The sequence below is a fragment of the Talpa occidentalis genome, unplaced genomic scaffold (genome assembly GCF_014898055.3).
Source record: "Talpa occidentalis isolate TD23 unplaced genomic scaffold, MPIMG_talOcc4v2.1 talOcc4.9, whole genome shotgun sequence".
Classification (NCBI taxonomy): Eukaryota; Metazoa; Chordata; class Mammalia; order Eulipotyphla; family Talpidae; genus Talpa; species Talpa occidentalis.
Window position 1 is genome coordinate 107,391,539 of NW_023605305.1, and position 22,827 is coordinate 107,414,365.

General features: G+C 39.2%; 1 non-coding gene across 1 annotated transcript; it reads right to left on the reverse strand.

Annotated features, from left to right (window-relative positions):
* Window positions 1-6,430: 6,430 nt before the first annotated feature.
* On the reverse strand, window positions 6,431-6,503 carry TRNAK-CUU (transfer RNA lysine (anticodon CUU)). Its single transcript has one exon. It is a non-coding gene; the product is annotated as a tRNA-Lys (tRNA).
* Window positions 6,504-22,827: the final 16,324 nt, after the last annotated feature.

The window sequence follows — 22,827 nt, forward strand, 5'->3', positions numbered from 1 at the left end:
ACATACTCCCAGTCCTCTAGGTTTCTCGCCTTCTGTCTCCCAAGACCAGCAGTTGCCAGGATGCTGCCAGAGAGGATACTTGTGGACTGGAAGAACACAATCAATGGGCCACGTTTGTGAGAAGAATGTGCCAGATTGGTCAGGGAGATTTCATGCTGTTTATCCTCTTTAAAATTAATAGTAACCACAACAGCCAATTGCTCTATAACGGCTACTCTGTGGCAGGCAACATGCCTAAGCTCTGTGTTTACACAGTTGGTGCTTGCATGGAAAGAGGTACCTACTGCTTTACCGCCATTTTACAGACGAGGGGACAGGCTCCGAGAGATGAAATAACTAGTCAGGCAGAAGCAGCAGAGCTGGGTTTGACCTAGAACACCTCTTTACTATCTAACTTCTATTATTTCTTCTGACTCAAAATAGCAGATCAGTGGAGCTTGCAGACAAGCACTCCAAGGCAGGAGTCCCCCCCGCCTCCAGGAGACAGGGGTTCCACAGAGGGAAGAAGTCCAAGGCCTGTCTGAAACGGATTCTGCAGGGAAAGTGAGTGTCCCCCTGAGCACCTGTTTCCAAATCAGATCATAATAGCAATAGTTTCCAGAAGAAAAATCAAGGATTGGCACATTTTGACTTGGAAACTCTTAAGCTCCTTGTTATAATAGTGTAGTTGTGACTGATTGTAATTGTGGCCAGTGTCTAGCAGTGTTTTACACATGGTAAGTGCAGAGTCAGTGTCTGCAGGATGTGGAATGGACTGACTCAGGTGATGGGGGAGCCAGAAAGTTCCATCAGACATGTGCAGACCACTTTGGGTCTTCTCTACGTGATCAAGCCTATTCAATCCCTACAGAAGCACTGGGCTTGTCACCCTCCAACCCAGACTCCACTCTCACCTTTGTTTTCAAGTTCAACATGACTTAAAAGGTAAAGGCCAACATTTCCACAGATATCTAGACTATTATTCTAGACACTCTTGGAGAGAAGTTAGGCCTTTTCTGCTTTTTTTGCAATCAGATTAGTAATGTGGAATGAGCAACAGCAACACACCAGGCAGTCTTCTAAGACATTAGGTGGAGTATCTTTTTTTTTTAAAGATTTATTTATTTATACAAGAGCTGGGGTATAGGTCAGAGGTGCGGGAGGGTGAGAGGATTCACCAGAGACAGAGAGGGGAGCAGAACAGGCAAGGCAGAAGAGGTCTGCTGTGCCACGTGGGTTTCTCCCTGGCAGGCAGGAATCGAACACCGCACTGCAGAGGCTGCGGAGACATCTTCACAGTGCAGTGCTCAACCCGCCATGCCACCAGGGAGGCCCTATGATGAATATCTTGTGTGACATTCACAATATCCCCATGAGGCACCGTGTTGTCTTGACCATCCTCAGTTCATCAGTAAGGAAACCAAGCCATTGAAGATCAAGTGACTTTCCTCTGCTCACAGAGAAGTTAGAGGGAGGATTTTAACCCAGGTGATGTGTCGCCACTGCCCGATCCCCCAGCCACCAGGCTTGCTGATTTTCTGGGTCAGAAGGAGAAGATGGAGTAAGACAACAGAAATTTTAAAAAATCTTCAGGGTGCTCACTGTGGGCCAGCCATTCTTCCCTAGGGGACCATTGGTGGCATTCTGGGATTTGAGGAGGGTCTGGGGAGAAAGATGTAATAATAGCAAATAACTGAACGTGCTTGCAGCCGTTGAACCTGGTTTTAAGCCTCAGACCTCCCTTATGGGGTAAGTACTAATCCTATTGCCTTTTTATTGGTAGAGAAAACTAAGAAACAGGGAGGTTAATTCATGTATCCAACTCAGACAACTAATAAGTGGTAGCACAGGAATTTGAATCCAGGTGGTCTGGGGTCTTCACCTCTGAGATCTACTGTCTGGAGTTCCTGTTAAGTCAAAAAGAAGGCCAACATTCCACAGATATCTAGACTATTATTCTAGATACTCTTGGAGAGAAGTTAGGCCTTTTCTGCTTTTTTTGCAATATCAAAACTTAGGTTTTACTCTAAGCATCTAGGCCATACCTCATTATTTTATGGATAAATTTGAAACAGGAAAGGTATATTTCTAGCCCAGAATCAGCGTGGAGGACACTTTGTCCAGGTCCTGGAGAACAAGAAAAGAACAGAGCAGCTGAATGAGCCTGTGGAACAACCCGCCTTACGCAGTGTTCACTGTCAGGTCCCAGAAGCCCTTTTCTCTGCTGCTTCTTGGCCAGGTTTCCCTCCTTTGGCCTCGTGTGGCGCCTGCCGGGGCAGTTCAGTCACATTTCTGCTTTGATCATTGCAGGCTGAGGTTTGACCTGAAGGCAAAGAGCTGGCGATCCAGACACAGGGATGGAATCTGGTGGCCCTTAGGATCTTCTTCCTCTGCAAACAGGGACATGCTCTCAGTGACCCAGTGAGGCAAGTGATGAGGGTGATTCTCCAGCGAAGGACTGTGTTGCTTCCAAGTCCATTTTCATTATTTCTTGGCATCGCATTCCTTGCTGCCTTCTCTGCGGATGGCTTCACACAGTCTTCTAGGTCACGTGCAGGAGACTCAGAGTCTGGGGTAGAGTGTTTTCTTTTGCTTGTTAAATTCTGACTACAAGGAAAATGGAACCCATCCACAGTTTTGAAAGGCACAATCCTAATTAGGCACTCACCAAGCTGCTGATTCCCTGTTTTATAAGGATCTCAGCCTCCTGGCGAGGCACTATTTTTGTGTATCTAATGATCTTGAAATTTTGGGACTGTGTCCTTGGTGAGTCAGTTGTGGATGGCTGGGGATGACCAATACAAATATCTTTCATCGGGGTTAGTCCACTCAGGGTTGGCAAATCCCCTGCATCTGTGTGGTGATTTCTAAATTTTTGCATTTATTATCTAATTTTTATCATCTTGACAATCCTAGGAGGAGTAAGTACTGTATTATCTGTATTACCCTGTATTATCTGTATTATCACTGTATTATTCTGTATTATCCTTACAGTACAGAAGACTGAAAACTCGAGGTTTTCACTTGTCAATCATTGTTCTAGAGGCTTAGAGCGCAAAACCAGGCTTTCTTTTTTTTTCTTCACATTTTAAAAGGATATGTTTATTAGGAAAAGGTGGGGGTGGGGTGGAGAAGGTAGCTGCATATCCCCAGGCTGGCAGGAGAGCTGCCAGGCTTTCTTAACAAAACAGTTTTCTCAGTACAGAGATTTGGGATGCTTTAGGCTGAGAGAAAATGAAAGTCTAATTCAAGATGATTTTAAAAGGGGATTCATCATTTCGCATCACACGGAGTTCCAAAAAAGTGATTCAGAGTTGGATTATCCTTCAGCTCATGATGCTAACAAGAACCAGCTTGTTTCCTCTACGCTCTCAACTTGTTGAAGAGCTCCTCTCACCAGCACAGGAAGGTATGGCAGCTCCAGGCATCACAACATCACACATCACATTTCAAAGGCGGAAAAGGGACTGTTCTTCTGGAATATTCCTGGTATCTATTTATAGCCCTGGAACAACCTTTTCCCATAAACCTTTGAGCAGAATTTTCCCTCCCTCTTCCCCTGCCAGTCTCCCCCTCCCTCAACTCCCTCCCACCCCTTTCTCTCTGCCCCCTTGGAAACTCTCTTGGAAGAATGTCTTCATTAAATATTTACTCATTATCTGCTACTTCTTTAGAGCACAACCATGAATAAGCTTTAGCCCCTGCCTTAGGACTTGGGTTCTGCTGCTGGGTGAAAATTAGGTGTGAACTAGTAAATCTCAACTGAATTGTTACAAAGTGCAGTCAATACTCAGAGGAATAAGAATCAACTGGTCCTGGGGGAACTTTTCATGAACAAAAGAGGACTTGAACTGTCTTCCTGAATTCTGAGCAGCTGGGCCAGAAAAAGAAAGCAGGGACAACGAGCAGACACAGGCGTGGATGAGGACAAAGACATGAAGACACACATGTGTAAAGAGTCAGCAAGCAGCCCCAGGAGCAAGGAGCAGACTGACGGGACACACAGCTGCGTGGATAAGCTGCAGCAAAAATGTGTAGGGCCTTGGGAGTCGGGCTGAAGAGCTAAAAATAAAAATTTGGAAACCTGGCTAACTGGGAGCAGTCATTGTATTCCCCTTACCAAGGGCCATTTGCATGGATCCTTGTTAAGTAAAACATAATGATAAACTTAATGAAAATGTTATCAGTTCTTTGGGAGGAGACAGGTTGATAGGGATGACTTCCAGAGGCTCTCAAATTCCACTATTCAGAAGGAAAATCTGTTTCATCTACCTTAATTATAATGAGGCCAGTAAAAGATGGAATGCAAGTTATTTAAGGAAATGAAGGGCCAGAAAATCTGGGTTTGAATTTTTAATATGCTATTTAATACCTGTATGTCAGGGGGCATGTTTTTTAACTTCTCTGAGCAAGACAAGACATAGTGGGGAAAAAGATCAGTAAATTGAAGAAAAAGAAATAAAGATAAGTTCTAGAAATGAAAAAATATATGTTATTAAATTTAGAATGAAATGTTTGGGTTAAAAGACTGATAAAGCTGAAGAGAGAATTGGGGGGAACTTTAGTTGAAGAAATGACTGACAAAGCAGCAGAGAGGAAGATATGGGAAGGAAAAAGACAGAATGAGGAGCACAGGCACGCATCTCATGACAGACCCAGGAGATAGATATATATATATAGAGATAGATAGATATAGATATAGATATAGATATATAGATATAGATATAGATATATATTTGTAATCTTAGAGTGAAGTGGGAATTTCAAACTATTGGGGGAAAGGCTGTCCTGAGCTAATCCCATACAGGCTTTGTGGACCCCACCCCCACTCCAGACTAAAGCCATCAGGACATTGGGAAAGACAAATCCCATCACCACCCAAGGGAGGGTGGCTGGGACCTGAGGGTGGAGTTAAGCAGCCAGGTTGGTTATAAAAACCAAACACGTGGGCCTTGGGGGTCTCTCGGTCTGTCGCTCGCCTCCTGGCTTCACGGCTCCTGGCTCACGGCCAGCTCTCAGAGCACCATTTGGGATTCCAGGTCAGCGGATCGGGTAGGGCGCATTTAAACTTTGTCTCCCACTTTTCTCCCTGAGCTGTACATTTCCTCATTTCCCCTTCCCTTGTGAATAAACCTTTTATTAACCTTTTGTGTGTGCCTGCAGCGGAGTATTAAGTCCCTTTTAATCACGTGGGTGAGGGCCCGCAGTCAGGCACCCCGTTTTATATCGGGGCTGCCCCGTAACAAAACCGTAATTCAGAAGTCATTAAATAAACCTACCCACAGAAAGGCAAATAAGTGATAAGCCTGGGAAATGTTTTTATAATTCATAGGATATACAATGGACTAATTTCTGAGATACATCAAGATGCTAATAGCCCGGGGAAGAAAATAGATAATGGAGATAAAAAGAAGTTAACAGAAAAGGAAATTAAATGGCCCTTACACAAATTAAAAGACGTTGAATTTCACTCACAATCGCTTGTGTTTATTAAGCACTTCTTATGCCACGGGTTCTGTGTTTTCCATCCTTGCAACAGCCTTTGTTTGAAGTGTCGCTGTTGGTGTCTCCATTCTATTGTTGCACAAACTGATGCATGTAGGAATTAAGTTTTCCCAAATTCATATAGCTAGTAACAGTATAATGAGGATTCTCACTCGGGCAGCCCCACCATCAACACTACTACTCTTTTATACTCTCTCCCAGTATATGTACAAGAAGATAAAAATATAATAACTCAGCCGTTAAAATGATGAAATAGTACCTTTAGGGACTAAAGGGATGGAGCTTGAGGTAATTATGCTAAGTAAAATAAGAATGTGAAAGACAATTGCCAGATGGTTTCACTCTTCTGTGGGATATGATATAAATAACCAAAGAAAGCAAATTGGCAAAACATAACAAGAATGACTCTTAGACTCATTACTAGAGGTGATGTAGGCAGGGAGGAGGGGGTGGGGAGGGGAGGTGATAGTGTTAGGGGGAAAGAATGTCCTAAAGCTAATTCCATACAGGCTTTGTGGACTCCACCCCCACCCCAGGCCAAAGCCAAAGACACTGGGAACTCCAAATCCCATCATCACCAAAGGGAAGGTGGCTGGGACATGAGGGTGGGGTTAAGCAGCCAGGTTGGGATAAAGCCAGACACGTGGGCTTTGGGGGGGGGTTCCCCCATTTTGGCTCTCCACCAGCTCGCAGTGTCCGGCCAGCTCGGAGAGTGCCTTTTGGTTTCCAGGTGGGCGGATCGGGTAGGACGCATTAAAGACTTGATTTCCCTATTTTCTCCCTGAGTTGTACATTTTCCTTATTTCCTTTTCCCTTGTAAATAAACCTTTTATTAACCTTTTGTGTGTGCCTGTAGTGGAGTATTCATAAGTCCCTTTTAAGCGTGTGGGTGAGGACCCACAGCCAGGCAACCCGTTCAATATCAGGGCTGTCCTATAACAGCTGGCGCCCAACGTGGGGCTCGAACCCACGACCCTGAGATTAAGAGTCTCATGCTCTACCGACTGAGCTAGCTGGGCCAGGCAACCCGTTCAATATCGGGGCTGTCCTATAACAATAGGACTTGGCACTGGAGCAGCAGGAAGGGAAAGAAGGAGGGGAAAGACAGGACATTGGCTTCAGCGCTTTGGTAAAGTGTGAGTGAAGTATGAGCTCATGTTGAGGTGTGAAGTTGTAATCCCCACATTATAGTGATGTAAATGAATAGCAAATCAATGAAATTTGAAAAATACATGATAAGATACGTTTCATTTATCTCAAAGATGGACACGGATATAAAAGTTTGATATGCATTGATGAGGGGTCAGAGAAACAGGCATTCTTGTATATTGCAAGTAGGAATGTGAATTGGTATGATCTCCAGGGAGAACATTTTGTCATTGTCTGTCACAAATTCCCAATGCATGTCACAGAGGTCTAGTCATAGAGGCAACAGTTACATGTCTGTCTATTGTGATTCTTGTCTTCCCTAAAATCTAGAAATGGAGCCCAAGGAAGTGTGTGTTTGGGGGATGGTGGTGGGTTCTATCCTTCGAAAGAACACTGAGGCTGTTGGGTGAAGAAAAGTATTACAAGAATTGGGTTGATTGCTGGCTACTAGCCCAGGGGTCCCTCATGGTCTTAGCCACATCCACTCTCCACACTGCTTCAAGGCATCCTCCAGAACAGACTTTGACTCCCTAGTCTTCATTAAAGTCCTCATTTTCAGATAGGATTTGGCACTCTCTGAGTGCCACCAGGCCCTAGGGCATCCTGATTGGAATGCATCACAACAGACAAATCCAGCTGAAGGGGAAATAGCTAGCAGAGTATTGACTGGGGGATTTGCTTGGGTGGCTTCGGGGTGCTACTCCTGGAATTCTGAGGTCATCTTTTCTTAGCTTCACATATGAGTCAAGTTCAGGAAGCCAGACTGTTGAGTATTCACTTCCAGACCCAAGATGTATTCCATTGCCCATTTATCCCATTTATCCGGCCTTCACAATAGGTATTCAATAAATACTTGTTCAATGAATAAATTGATGGATCTTGGACTGTACTGCACACCTAACTCTGAGTGTCCATAATTCTTGACCTTCTGCCCCTAAGCTCATGCAATTCGGAGTAGTGATCATATTGCAGTTTATCACCTACCCTTCACCACTAAGGAATTTGTCTTGCAAAATCACATTCCTATATTCAAATTTACCTTCTAGCCATCTACTGGACCTGGATCTTCAAGTCCGAGTTGGAATAATCACAAAAGCACAAAGTTGGCCCAATATGATACTCCAAATATGTTGAGATGACTTCTTAGAAAATTCATGTAGAAAATACAGAACATACCCTGGAGGGCCTTTGCTCCCCTGCTGGCCATGCCAGTGGGTCCTTATGGGTGGTTTCCCCTTCTCTTCCAGGGGGAGTGGTTCAGATACTGCTGAAGGCTTCTGAAATACAGCACTTTGGGCTTCTAGCCACCTGTCATTCAACAATCTCGGAGAGCAGTGATATTTCTTTCTTAAATGGGTTCTAGTTCTTCATGTAGAACCTAATTCTAAAAAAATGCTATATGCTGCCACCAGATGGAGATAGAAAGTCAGTGAGCTATGATGTGCATGTAGCAAATTGTGTGTGCTATGTTAGTCATTGTACAGAGGGTTAGCTCATGAATCCTTCACATATTAGTTCAGAGATGTTTTATTTTTCAGTCCCCCACTACTACAAATTGTGCAGTTGAGTTTCCCACATTTGGGGAATTTGTAGGGGTCTGCACACCCAGAGCGCTGTGAATGAGCCTTGCCCTTCGTGATCATGTTATCTCCCTCCCAAGTACGTGTAGTTCACTAACATTTATTTAACTGTTTTATCAATTACATTATCAACAGTATTGTCACCATGTTGCAGGTGAGGAAACTGAGGCTCAGAGACCTTAAGCATCTGGCCCAATGTCAAAGCTTTTGACTTGAGATTTTTCAGGAATGTGATCAGAAATTTTTTTTTATATTTTATTTTATTTTTTTAATAAATTTTATTTTTATATTCCCCATACAATTGCAATCCCCTTATTTTGACCCCAATCCCTCCCCTCCCCACCCCCACCCCCCATAGAGTGTCTCTTGTTCATAGTTGTTTGTTGATATTGATATTTTCTTTCTTACAGTTATTCTTTTTCCTGGTCCCTTATTTAAGTTTTCTAGATTCCTGCTATGAGTGAGACCATCCGGTATTTTTCTTTTTCTTTCTGGCTTATTTCACTGAGCATGATCCCTTCCAGCGCCATGTGATCAGAAATTTTCAGAGATAAGTTAGCTATGTATTTACACAGGACCTAGCAATTCCATTTTTAAGCGTTTACTCATCTGGAATGAAAACATTGTCCACACAAAGGCCTGCACACAAACATTTATAACTTTACTGATAGTAACCAAAAGTGGGGAAAAACAAATGTTTATCAAAATGTGGAAGAGATAAATTGTGGTATATTCTTATAATGGAATGTAGCTCAGCAGTCAAAAGAAACTATTGGTAACTCGCTACCACATGGGTGAATCTGGAAAGCATAAAGCTAAGTGAAAGAAGCCAGTCGCAAGAGGCCACGAATGGCTTCATTCCATTCAAGGGATACTCTGGAGAAAGCAAAACTGTAGACACAGAAATAAGATGTAATGTTGCCAAGTGTGAGGTGGGGGTGTTTGTGCAGGAGTGAATTCACTGCCAAAAGAGTCAAAGGAACTTTTTGGAGGAACACAATATTTTTTTTTCTATATTTTTTGTTGTAGTAGATTTCACCTTTTTAAAAGTTGAGTAATATTCCATTAAATATATAGACCACAGTACTCTATCCACTCTTCAGCTGCTGGGCATTTAGGTTGTATCCATGTCTTAGCTATTGTGAACACTGCTGCTATGAACATAGGGGTACAGATATATTTTCAAATTAGTGTTTTCATATATTTTGAGACATATGTAAGAGTGGTGTTACAGGATCACAAGGTATTTCTGTTTTTAGCTTTTGGGTTTTTTTTAAAGATTTATGTACGCATACAAGAGCTGGGGTGCAAGCCAGAGATGCAGGGGGTAAGAGGATTCACCAGAGACAGAGTAGGGAGCAGAACAGGCAGATGTACTGAAATACACTGCTGAGGGGAGCAGCAGGAGAGACAGGAGAGGCCCACTGTGCCATGTGGGTCACCTCCATGGCTGGGGATTGAATTTGTGCTGCAGTAGCTCAGATAGCTTCATAGTTTGTGTCTTAACCCCTTGCGCCACCAGGGAGGCCCCGTTTGTTTTTTGTTTTTTTTTGTTTTTTTTTTTAATGCTCAGAGATGTGGCAGCAATCGTGTAACCATTACAGAAAGATCAAAAAAATCGCTGAGTTGACATCTCAGAGCTCTGATGTGGTTGAACTACTGAAGAAATCCTGCAACTCCTGCCTCTGACATTTAAGAGTATAACTCAGATAGCCATCCAGAACTTTCATACCCCATGAATGAGAGGGAAGCTTGATAAAAGGAGGACAGAGAGTAGAGCAGGGGTGAGAATCTTTTCCAGACATCTTTATCCCACTATAAGGGATAACCTGACATAAGAAGATAAAAGAATCAACAAGTTATAAGGACTAATGATCTTAGAATAAACTGGTAAAAGAAGAAAAATCGCTAATTATATTATGAATACTATGAATCATTGTTTAAAAGTTCTATACTTTTCTCTTTGCTTACGTTGACCTTAAAGCCTGGGGGACTTCATTAAAAGTTAAGAGGGTTAAATACCAAGGGAATGTAGAATTGTTTAGACATATCTAATTTTAATGAGCAAATGGCCCAATGATTGTATGTATAATTAAGATTAGGAATAAGTTTCTCTCCTATAAACTACTAGAGTTGCTAAATATAACCCACATATAAATAACCCATTTAAATATAACCACAGTCAGGTCCTTAAAATTACAAGAATATGGATCCTTGGGGGAGTGTGAATGGTGGAACAGTTCTGGTTAAGGGTCTTTCTTCTTTAAAGAGACAGCGTATTATTCATATTTCAAATCGAAACCCTCAGGGAGCACAAAGCTTAGACACGTGGCAGCAGGCCCTGTGATTCCTTTGATGCTGATGCCAGATGATAATGAGGTCACTGCATTCTGAATCTCAGAGTTGGCTTCCAATCCCCTAGGGCATGCATCACTCACTCTAACAAATAACTTAGTTTATGTCTAGAATGGAATGTGGCTAAACAGGTTTTTGTTTAGATCCTTGATATTGACAGTCATTTAGGGGGAAACTGACTTTACATTGGCCCAACATCAGATTGGTGCTGTTAAAATATGGCTAGTCAATGATCCTCCGTAATCTGTCCCCTTCTCTTCTAGAACAACCCGTGAGTCATCTTTTCCCCTAATGTGTGTAGTCAATAACTATATTTTTATATTTCTATCATACTTAAATGATAACACCTCACACTTTGAACACATAAATCATGTTAGGGATAGTGTTAAAGATTTTATGTACATTAGATCATTTAATCCACACAAAATTTCTGTGAAGTAGGTTCTTTTGTTATTCCAATTTTACAGATAAGTAAATAGGTTATTAGGTCAACTTGTTGACTCAAGGTCTCATAATTTGTAATTTGAACCTCAAATTCTGATTCTGGAGTCCACATTCTTACCCACTATGCTCTATCAATTCCTTGCTATTAGACTAAAGAATCTCTGTGATCAGAATCAATATTCTCTTTTTAAAATTATTTGTAATACTCAGTTGTTGCCCCACAACTTAACAGAACTGGTAAGACTTAGGAACAGTTACTCTATCACAGTCTCACAAAAATTAAATAAGAGGCAAGCACACATCAGAAAACTCAGAGCAACCATCTCTGTATCTGCAGTAGTGCCTACCATGTAGAAAGTACATAATAAATACTAAGCACTTAATGAACCCAGTTCAGATATTATTTAAGAAAGAATAATGTTCTATAATAGCGTATCTTAAATTCTTAAGAAGAATGCATTTAGCTGTGAATGAGACGAACACTCTAAAGCACCTTAAAAATTCTGCTCCGAAGAAAACTACAGATGGTCAACAGGCACATGAAAAGATGTTCATCCTCTCTTATTATAAGAAAATGCAAATAAAAATCCTAATGAGATACCTCTTCATACCATGAGAATATCATAATCACAAAGACAAGAAACAACAAGTGGGGGTATGGAGAAAAGGAAATACTCATAACATTGTCAGTGGAGATGTAAATTGGTACAGTCATTATGGAAAAAAGAGTATGGCGATTACTCTAAATGTTAGAAATAGAAATACTACATGATACCTCTATCCCACCTCTGGTATTTTCCTGAAGAATATAAAAACACTAATTCAGAGATATATGTCCCCCTGTAACAGGGTGGTCCCCAGGAAAGGGGGAGGTTCCAGGTTCCCTGCCCCACCCAAATGGAGGGTGGAGCTGAGCAGGAAGAGAAGAGGCTGCCGAGACTGAGGAAGGAAGGAAGCAGGATGGAGCCAAAAGGAGACCTGGAGGAGGCGCATGGAGCCTAGAGACACGAGAAGAAACTGAGCTTGTCTTTTGGTCGTGGACGGGGTGACACAGATGTGGGTGAGACCCGTGGGGAGGTGAAAATGGCAGCTTTTGTCTTGATGTTGATTTTGCTCTTTTCCTTCCAGGCTTGTCTGGTTGTTTCTGACCCTTTTCTGTGGGTTCCCAATGGAAGGTGCTTTAGATTTGTGGCAGGCTTTGGGGCCTTGCTCTGGGCCAATCCCATTTGGATGGACTTTTACCCACAAGGGGACGGGTCACTTTGGGTGCTTCATTTAGAAACTAGACTCTTTGCCTTACCTGTATTGTTTCCTAGTTGTATTGAAGTTCCTTCCCATTAAAGTCTCATATGTTTTGTGTTGATGCGGCGGATGGCAGAACCCATTTAGAATAGACAGGTGTGTGGGGTTTGGGCTGCCCCTCTCCCTGCCCTGTAACACCCCTTCCTATGTTTACGACAGCACTCTTCACAATAACCAAGAGCTGTAAGCCACCTAAGTACCCATGGACAGGTAAGTTGATAAGGAAGTTGTAATGCATACACACTCTGGAATATTATTCAGCTATAAAAATGATGACACCCTGCTATTTGAATTACCTGGATGGAACTTGAGTGTCTTATGCTTAGTGAAATGAGTCAGAAGGAGAACTACAAATACCATATAATTTTACTCATATGTGGTACATAAGGAAATAAAATTAAAGGATGAATTAAATAAAACAAAAGCCAAACTGTTAGACTATAAGATCAGAATAGTGGTCACCAAAAGGGAAGGCAAAAGAGGGATAAATTGGGAAATGAGGGCAATTGTAAGAGGAGGAATGGAGACTAGAATTCTGGTGGAAAACATACAGTAATATATACAGGTGTTGATTTAAAAGGTAGTACAACTGACGTCTATATAATATAAACCAATATTTGATGAAAAATACTAGTTTTATTTTCCCTAAAATGCTGAGAAGTCCAGAGGTAAGCGATCCAAAGATAATACCATGGAAAAAATCATGAGATTGTTCTCATTATAGCATGATTTGAGGGGATGTAGTCTATTATAGATTTTTTCTAGATTCACTGAGAATTTATATTTCTCCCTTTTTAATTATGATTAGTCAACTTATTTTAGGAGAAGCCATTTAAATGGCCTTCTTGTTCTTGAAAGAGTTTTAATATTTTAAAGTTCTAATTAGTAGAAAACTCCATTTTTCTTTACCTTGGCCTCTTTTAATACTATTGTAACATAACAACTACCATTTTGCAGTTCTAATTCAAATCCATAAAAAGTTCAGCTTCCTCTGCTTCATCAGTATCTTTTTCAGTGATCTCAGAAAGAGGAAAAGGACTTTATAAGAAAAAGAAAGAAATTAAGAAATAAAATTGTTTGTTATCAAGATTGCTACTGAAGTCTGAATCACACTCTAGGATCATATTTACCAAGTGGTTAAACACAGTAAGTTAATGACATCTAGAATAGTCTCTGATTAGAAACAGAAAATCTTTACACTGTGTTTGGGCTAGTGCGAGTATGGTAAGTTCTGAATAACTTCCCTATTCCCTAGGATGCTAATTAATGTTTACCAATATCTTCCTTTGAGTTAATATTCTTGCCATTGACCTTTAGTCTAAAAAAAACCACTTTCTCCCTCTTTCAAAGAAAAGCTTGAACATATGAGGTTGATTCCATAATTCCAAGAAGGAAAGTTGGCAAAAAAAATAGGCAAGGATGTTCTAATGGTGATTTTTTTTTTTTTTAGTTAGATAAAGTTAACTACATAAAAGTCATAGTCTTAGGATTAAAACTGTTTTCCATACTGACAGAACAGCTGCATGAGTAGTGAGCTGTCCAGAGTACTGAACTTCCTCTGTTTTAATTTTCTTTGCTCAGTGAAACAAAATCTGTCTTTGTGCCTGTCCTACTTACACTATAAATAGAGTATTGAATTCTATTTTTTTGTAAAAAAAAAAGTCACATTTTGTTTCCATTGAATTATTTGATTATAAGAGAAAAGAAGAAAAGGAAAACTCACCCATAAGCCCAGCTCCAAGCAACTATGAACAATATTTACTTTAACTTCTCTCTAGACTTTCTTTCTCCATATAGTTCTGCATATTTGAAAACATTCTAAATATACAATAAAATTTTGTAGATTTTTTTTCATAGTGGTACATATATTTCTTGTTATCATAGGCTCTTGAATATATGGTTTTTAAGCAGATGCAAAGCATTCTATCATTTTCTGTTCCATAATTAACTGAATCATCCTATGTAATTTAATATTTTTATTTAAAATATTATTTTTAGACTGTAATAAATAGCTTTGTGCTAAATACTTTTTCAATGTCAACCTTTAGAATTGTTTAGGATAGAGAAGTGAAGGTGCATTTCATGGAGTCATTTGCCGAGAGAAATGACAAACTTAAACCTGAAAAACTTGATAAATTACATGATTCATTGCCACCTTTAGAAAAAGCAAACAGTTGGAGAAAAGCAACAGCATTCTGGCATTAAGGTATTAGAGAAGTTTCTAATGAGGATTTCCAAAGGGAGAATAAAAGCTAACATAATGAAACATGTCTTTGATATTATCCTTATAACAAACACAAGGAAAAATGTCAAAGTGTGTTACGTATGAGAGATCAATGACAACACCAAAAATGCATTGTAGGGCCAATATTATACTCTGAAGATAAACAATGTTTTGCTGGCATGATTCAACCCAGGGTAGAGTGTACAAAATCCAGAGGAGTTATAGATTTTAGGCTAGCTTCTATTACCATTTCTTCTTTAGAAGATATGACAGAAAAATTAAAGGACAATCTTGTTTATGAATAAGGATGGAAAAATCTTTTAAAGATATTAGCAATCCAAGTACAGTAGTGTAAAAGAGAATAGTAGGTAACAATCAAGATGAGTTTATTTCAGTAATGGAAAGCTGGTTTAACATTGGAAAAATCAATAAATATGTACAACACATTACCAATTTAAAACAGGAAAAAATATGACTATCTCAGTAGGTGAAGAAAAATTATAAAATTAAATTGGCATTTATGATAGTAGTTTAAAATAAATTCATAAAATAAATTCATACTGTACTCTGTCAGGGAGTAAGGAAATGTTACATCTATGGCAATCACCATTAATGGGAAAATATAAAATTTTTTCCATTTGAGATTTGGAGTAAGACAAATGCCTGCTAACACCAGTAGTTTCTATTTTGTGCCAGAAAGTCTAACCATTACAAAAAGGTAAAAATAATAAATCTAGGGTTGTAGTGTATGTTGAGAAATAAAAGAATAAGTCTGCCATTATTTATAGGTTATACTATTGTCATTATAAAGAATTCAAAAGTATCTACAGATAAATTATTAGAATTTTAAAATGAGCTAAGCAAGATTTCTGGATATATAAGTACACAAAACCAACTCTACACCTATATATTGGCAGCAAACAAATTTAACCTTGAAATGCATAGATATATCAACTTCCTAGGAATAAATCTTTAAAAAATGTACAATGTTTCTATGCATAAAACTAGAAAATATCAGTGAAGAAATGAATGAAGACCTGAAAAATGGAGATACGGCATACCTATAATTCATAAAACTCAACAAAAATCCCAATTCTGTGTGTGGGGGCATGCTTGTATGTGACCTTAAAATGAAACGCTCCTTTCAACATTTCTTGTAGTGGAGGTTTAATGTTTGCAAGTGCCTTCTCTTTCTGTTTATCTAAGAAAGCCTTTATTTCTCTCATTGTTGAAAAGGGGATCTTGCAAGATAAAGTGTTTTGGCCAGCAATTTTTTTCTGTGAGTATTTTGAATATGTCATTTCACTATCTCCTTGTTTATAGCTTTTCTTTTGAGAAAGTTGATATAAGTCTGATGGGAGTACCATTATAATTTCCTGCTTCTTTCCCCAGCTGCCTTCTATAGCCTTCTCTTGAGATTGTGATTTTCAATAGCCTTCTCTTGACACATTACTATGTGTCTTGGTGTTGGTCCCATTAAATTTAGATAACCAGGTTGCGGCAGCCCCTGCCGCTGAACACCAGTGACCTTACTTGAAAGAGGGAGGCTTTCACTAAGACACATAGTACATCCGAGTGAATAAGACCCCCTTCCCCTGTGCGCTGGACTGGACAGTCAATGACGGGTAAGATCAGGGGCAGACTAAAGAAGGCACTGCCTAGCCGCATATCTGCGACTCCTGACAACCTAAGACAGGCGCAGTCCCCGAGGGGCTTCATTATAATAATCTTTGGCGTTCAAATCAGATAAATGGCTAAAGGCCTGTAAGCCTAATTCAGGCATTAAGCCCACAGTAAAAAACCCCTTCTTTTGGCTGAGAACTTGGCTGCTGCAGAGCGTCGCCTTCAAACAAGCCTGATGGAGTCACCAACAAAATGGTTTAACTATTAACCAGTTGGTCATTGTTCCTGCACAAGAAGTACCATAGCAACCAGTCTATAATTATACTCTTTTCTTACCTACTTTACTTTTTCTATATATGTGTAAAATCAGTTTCAGGAAATGCATGATAAAGAAAATAGTGTGTGGCAATAGTAGTTTTAAAATAATCAGAATACTTATCACATGAGACAACACCATAAAAATTAAATGCTTATGTAGAAACAATATTGTTCGTGATCACTAAATGTAAAATATAACAGTAGTTAAATATTAATACTTTCTGATTATTAGTGGTATTGGGAAAGAAACAAGAAAAACTAACTTAAGAAATGCTGTTCTGTGTAATCAAAAATAATTGTGTAGAAATACATTCCTGTAATCAGAACCTTGCGATTGTTTACTGTTCCATGCCATGGAACATCAATCACATGTACCTGAATGATAAAGTAAATGTCTTTTGTATGACTAAACATCTCATGCTGAGAAAAAATTAACTTGTATGAAATCATCCATTGTTTAAAAAAGGTATAAAAGTGTGTGATGATTTTGAGCACATTACATTCAGATCTTCACTCTTGAAGTGTGTCTGTCTGTCATTTCTGCGCCGAATCCTTGACCACCTAGCTCAGTCTCTCATCCCTGGGTCAGCCTTGTTAATCTGCCACTGCGCCGGTTGGCAGCACCAGGTGTTCTTTTATCTTTGTGGACTTGTATAGTCAGTTTCTTTCCCAGGTTTTTATTATTATTATTATTATGTGCCATAGTGTGAGTTTCTTTGGATTTACCTTATTTGGAATTCTCTTTAGAATTCCTTCATCCAAGATACTTTTTTCTCCACAGTTAGGGAAGTTTTAAGTCTTTATAGCATTCAATAAACTTTCTACCCCTTTCTCTCTCTTCTCCTTTTTTGGATCCTTATAGTGTCTTCTTGCCAGTGTCTTACGTTCTCTTCACTATTCTTAAGTTCTCTTCACTATTCTTCATTGTTTTTTCTTTCTCCTCCTCTGATTGAATAATTCCAATGCACTGTCTCTAAGTTCACTGATACTTTATTCTACTTGATCTAGTCTGATATTCAACACTTTCATTGAAATTTTCATTTTGGTCATTGTATTCTTCAGCCCTGTGATTTTCATATTTTTAAATATTTTCTGTTTGCTAAAATCCTTCCTTTGTTCATGCATTACTCTCCAGACCTCAGTGAACATCTTCATGACCATTATTTTGAACTCTACCAGGTAAATCACTCATTTCTATTTCGTTAAGATATGTTTCTAGATATTTATCTTGTTCTTTTGCTGGGCATGTGTTTCTCCATTTCTTCATTTTACTTGATTCTCTATGTTGGTTTCTGTGTATGTTACTGAGAAGCCAGCCTCTCCCAGTCTTGACAGAGTGGGTGAATCTTTTGTTGGGTGAATCTTGTCAATCAGTCCAATTAGTGTTCCTGATTGTCTCTCAAACTGCTATAATTGTCCACACCACCATCTTTGTGTTTAATGATTCCCAGTAGTTGAGAGTGTGCCAAAAGGGGCATTTCAAAGAGGAAGTTCACATTCAGTTATTAGCTGTAGGCTGATTGGAATTCAGAGGTTTAGACAGCACCTGGGAGCATATGTAGATTAACCATTTTCAGAGAGAAACTGGGAAATGAGTGTTTCTTGTTTGCTCTTCTGCCATGGGTCCAGGTATATAACTTTGGAGGAGTGTCCCTGCATCTGCCAGGAACTGCTTCTTAATTACAGTACTGAGGAACTTCTAAATGAAAGCCCCCCCCCCTTTTTTTCTATCAGCATCAGGTGATTTATAGGCCCATCCTTTGGCAAAAAGTCACAAAAATTGAGGTTCCAGATGTGTATCCACGTTCTTTCCATGTAGTCACTGTTGACTTGGAGTGGGCTAGAAGGGGAAGACAAAAGTGGTGTCCACCAACTTCCCCAGTTTTCATAGCTCTAATTCATTCATTCCAAATTTATCTTGCTGGTTTATCATAACCAACTCCTGCATGTATGCTAAATTACATGCCTGACCTCAAGCAACAACTTTTATAGAATTCTTTCAGGGAAAGACTGAGAGATGGATGATTTTGACTTTTCCCTTTGACCTGAGTTCTGGGTAGATTGGAGGGACAAGTGATTGCACCTATGAATAACTTTATTTGTTTTCTACAGTCTTGTACAAGCAAGCCTCATTGCCTTTCAGAGCTATGTGTTTTAGGGGCTGGTCCCTTATGTGGGATTCTAAGGAATCCTACTTCTAAATGTGAGTCCAAACCTTTCACCTCTCAGGAAGATTTGGGAGTCTGGGCTTCCCTCCCAAATGTATGTGCTATGTTGGGGATGGATTTTATAGCAAATGTGAGTATCAGAACTTCCTACTAGTTTTGAAGTGCATATCTTCTCATTCATCCAATGTAGAGTAGTTGTTCAGTACATTTTTGGATTTGGCTACAGAGATAATTGCTCCATGTGTAACTGTACATTCAGTATGTCAGTGGGAGGAGAGGAATGCAGGACCCTCATGTGTCCTGCCTTGGTTAACCCCTTTCTGTTTTTCAGTCTTCCTTAAACATAGTTGCACTCATATTTTATTTTATTGAGATCATCTGCTTTTACGTCAACTTCCTTAATTAGATTATAAATATCATGAGATTAGGATGTCACCTTCCAAATTTTCTGTTTGCAGCACCAAATTAGCAGACCATACATAGTGAATAAATGAATAAAGGTGCAAACCAAATGGAACCAGGAAGCCTGTAATTATATATGTAAGTAGGTTTTTTCCCTTTAAACTGTCAAGCACAAGAAGAGTTTAGCAAGATAAATTTGTAATGAGTTAGAGCTATGATTACCAAAAAAACCTCTTTGCAAAGGAAACCACCAAACAATTTATGTAGTCTCCCAGAGTCACCTTGAGAAATAATTCTGTTCCATCTTCCGCATCACAAAAGAAAAATCAAAAAACGAAAATGAAGATAAACGTTTAAATGAAGTTTTAGAACATGAAAAGAGAGGTTTCCTCACCTTTTTTTTAACTTAGTCAATTAAAAGTACTAAAGAAGTAAATTAGTACTTTCTTTTCTCAGTCATTACTTATGAACAGGGAAGTGAAATTAGACCAAAGTCATCTATAAACAGAGGCTAAACCCAAGTGCTAGAGCGATCCACTTTCTTCACAGCACTGTGGCCTCAAGCAAAGATTCAGGTTAATTTCACTACTCGGGCCCTAAGGATATGTAAAATAACCCATGGGGAACTATTTAGTAGCTGGTGCTTATATATTTAAAAAAAAAATCTTTATCTTCATTAAATCTTATATAAGTACTTTGCTTCTTTAATATTCACCTGTTTATTTTATTTTATTTATTTATTTATTTTCACCTGTTTATTTTAAATTAATATTTTTAGAAAGGTTAAGGAGTTGTGATCCACAATCCCTCCACCTGAGATCTGTGCCTGGTTGGTTGGTTGTTGTTGAGAGTTTAGCTAAACTACTTCGTAATAGTGCTGGCTCAGCATCCATTTTGTGTGACTAAGTGGCTTTCAGGGGCCTTGAAATTCCCACCAGCACCAGTGCATACTCTAGATAACCTGCAGTGATACCAAGTAAATGATATGACCTTCCAAACAGCCCAATGATAAGGACTCTCCACCACACACCAGGACCTTTTCTTTGTATAGTTCTAAGATAAGACCCTTGGGAAGCCCAACAAAATCTTGCTCATTTTGGTTTGACCTGATCAATCTTTCCTTAGTCTGAGAACCCCAAACCACTCCACTCATTAACCCTAATAAAGACACTGAACCTGCTCTCTGCCCTGTTCTCGTCTGTACCATAGCTTGGCATCCCTCCTCGGATGAGGCCCTTAAGGCATACTGTGTACCTCCTCTGGGACCTGTGGATATGGACTTCTCTGTTTCAATTCCTTTGTGGCCTTTTGCTGAACCATGGCTGAAACTGGATTATACTTAACAACTGTTAATCTGACAAGGTTACAAAAGTCATACAAGTATCTTTTTCTCCCCTGACAACAAAATCCTTAAAGAAAATAACCATTCCTCAGAGGACAGAATTGAGGATCCCTGCAAATTTTATGATAATACTATAGATTTTTGTTTTCTTTGTTTCCCATAGTTATTTTCTACTCTGCTAATTTTTATTTATTATGTGCAATACACATGCTCCCAGGTGCTGTCTAAACATCTGAATTCCAATCAGTTTACAGCTAATAACTGAATGTGATCTTCCCCTTTGAAATGCCCCTTTTGGCACACTCTCAACTACTGGGAGCCATCTACACTGGGATGCAGTAGTAGAAAAGACAGAAGAGTTTCCTGTTCTTATAGAATTACAGTCTTATGCGGGGAGATAGGCAATGACCAAGTAAGCAAATTAAATGAAAAGAAATATTCCTGGCACACAGAAATAAAACCAGGGCATTGTCTAGACAAAGTCAACAATTACAAAGTCTCTGAGGTAGAAAGTGGGGTTGGTGTTGTTAATGGAAGAGGGGGAAGTAGTCGGCAACCAACTATGCAGTAAACTTCCCATTATATTTACAATCACATTTCCAATCACATTGAAAAACTGATATGAACACATTATGTTCAAATATTATTTTAGCCCATTTTATTTTCTTTTTAGAATTTTTTACTGTTTAAGACTTACAGTGAATATATAGAGATTGTCATATAAATCCATCTTAAAGGAAAAGGATCAGAGTTATAATTGCTGAATCTGAACCAATTGCAGGACATATCTGAGGATTGTATTTTTGTATAAATTTGTACTAGTGACTTGATTTCTAAAAATAAAATATTTTTTCTTTTTGAAAGTAGAAAATAGTACCATGACCTCTTAGAAACAGGGGTTAACACGCAGCCTATGAGGCTGTCCGCAGCCTCTGCAGCATGAGTTCAATCCCCCAGCCAGCCAGGGAACAACCCACATGGTGCAGCGGTCCTCTCCTGTCTCACCTGCTGCTACCGTCAGCAGTGTACTTTGGTCAATCTGCCTGTTCTGTGCCCTGCTCTGTCTCTGGTACACCTCTGGCCTGTACCCCAGCTCTTGTATGCATAAATAAATAAATCTTTAAAAAAAGAACCTGCAAAGTAAACTTTCTGCAAAATAGAAGAAAATCTGAAGCACTGAAGCAGGTTTCTCTAAATGGTCTTCCTCTAAATAAAATAAACTTTTGTTATTTTAATCAATGGTTATTTGGTGTTTTAAATATAATTTTCCATTCAAAAAATGTAGCATCAGTCACCACTTCTACCACCTACTAAGCCTCAATTCAGGTTTTAAAGCCTTTTCTTTAACTTGAGAGGGTAACTATACCATTTCATGTAGGCTGAAGGATAGATTTGATAAAATGGAAAGAACATTGGGCTTAAGGTTAGACATTTGTTCTTGTTTTTATTAATGTGCTTGATTTACAAATATTTATTAAAATCTTACCATGCGTCAGGCTCTGAGGTAGGAATAAGACACTATCTCTGAGTCTGGATTTCCTCATTTGCAAAACAGCCAGTATAGAAATGTTGTATGACTACAGAATATAGACTTAGCACAATGCATGGCATACAGTGGTTGCTTAGAAGCTATCAACAAGGACATTGAACCCAGGGACCGCCTGTATCCATATATTGCTTGTGACTTCAAATAGTGGGAATTACCATGTCAGGAAGTCTGGGAACTAGATCATAAAGAAAATGCTTCTGTTCTAACGAACAAATGAGGTTGCTCTAATTGTTTGATTATTTTATCATAGTTTAACTTATTACATTTATTGGAGAGTTGTATAAATTTGTGAGTTTGAGCAAATATCTCTATAGTTTGTTAATGCCTGTTAGTAAATGTTAACTTGAATTCCATGAGGTCACCGTTCACAAATTACACTTCCTAGAACAGGACGACATTCAGTGAAATCATTGGCAAGAATCCAGGAGGATACAAGTTTTCTAGAATCCTAATTAATGGCCTTGACAAGAAATGTCTGTTATACTTGTTTGTTGATACTTGTTTCAGTTCCCCAACAGACCACACAGGAAATGCAATTTTTCTTCCAGAGAATAAAAATACTTCCTTCAAAATTTTATTTTATTCCAAGCCCTCAAAGCATTACATAATCACCCATTTTCAACCATTAAGTTAAAACTCTGTATTAAGGTCATAGAAATGCAAAGAGTCTTTGTTAAAGTAGAAACTAAACACAAAACTAAGGAAAATAAAAGATTTCCTCTGAGGTGAAAACACCTTGATTCATATAATTTACAGTATAAACAACAGTTCCCCACCAGAGTCATGGGAAATGCCCATGAGCTCCAGCATCAGGGGAGGGGATAGTTTTGCTCACACAGGAACTTGAGGTTACACATACTTAGGAGGCTGAGAAGTGGAACCAAAAC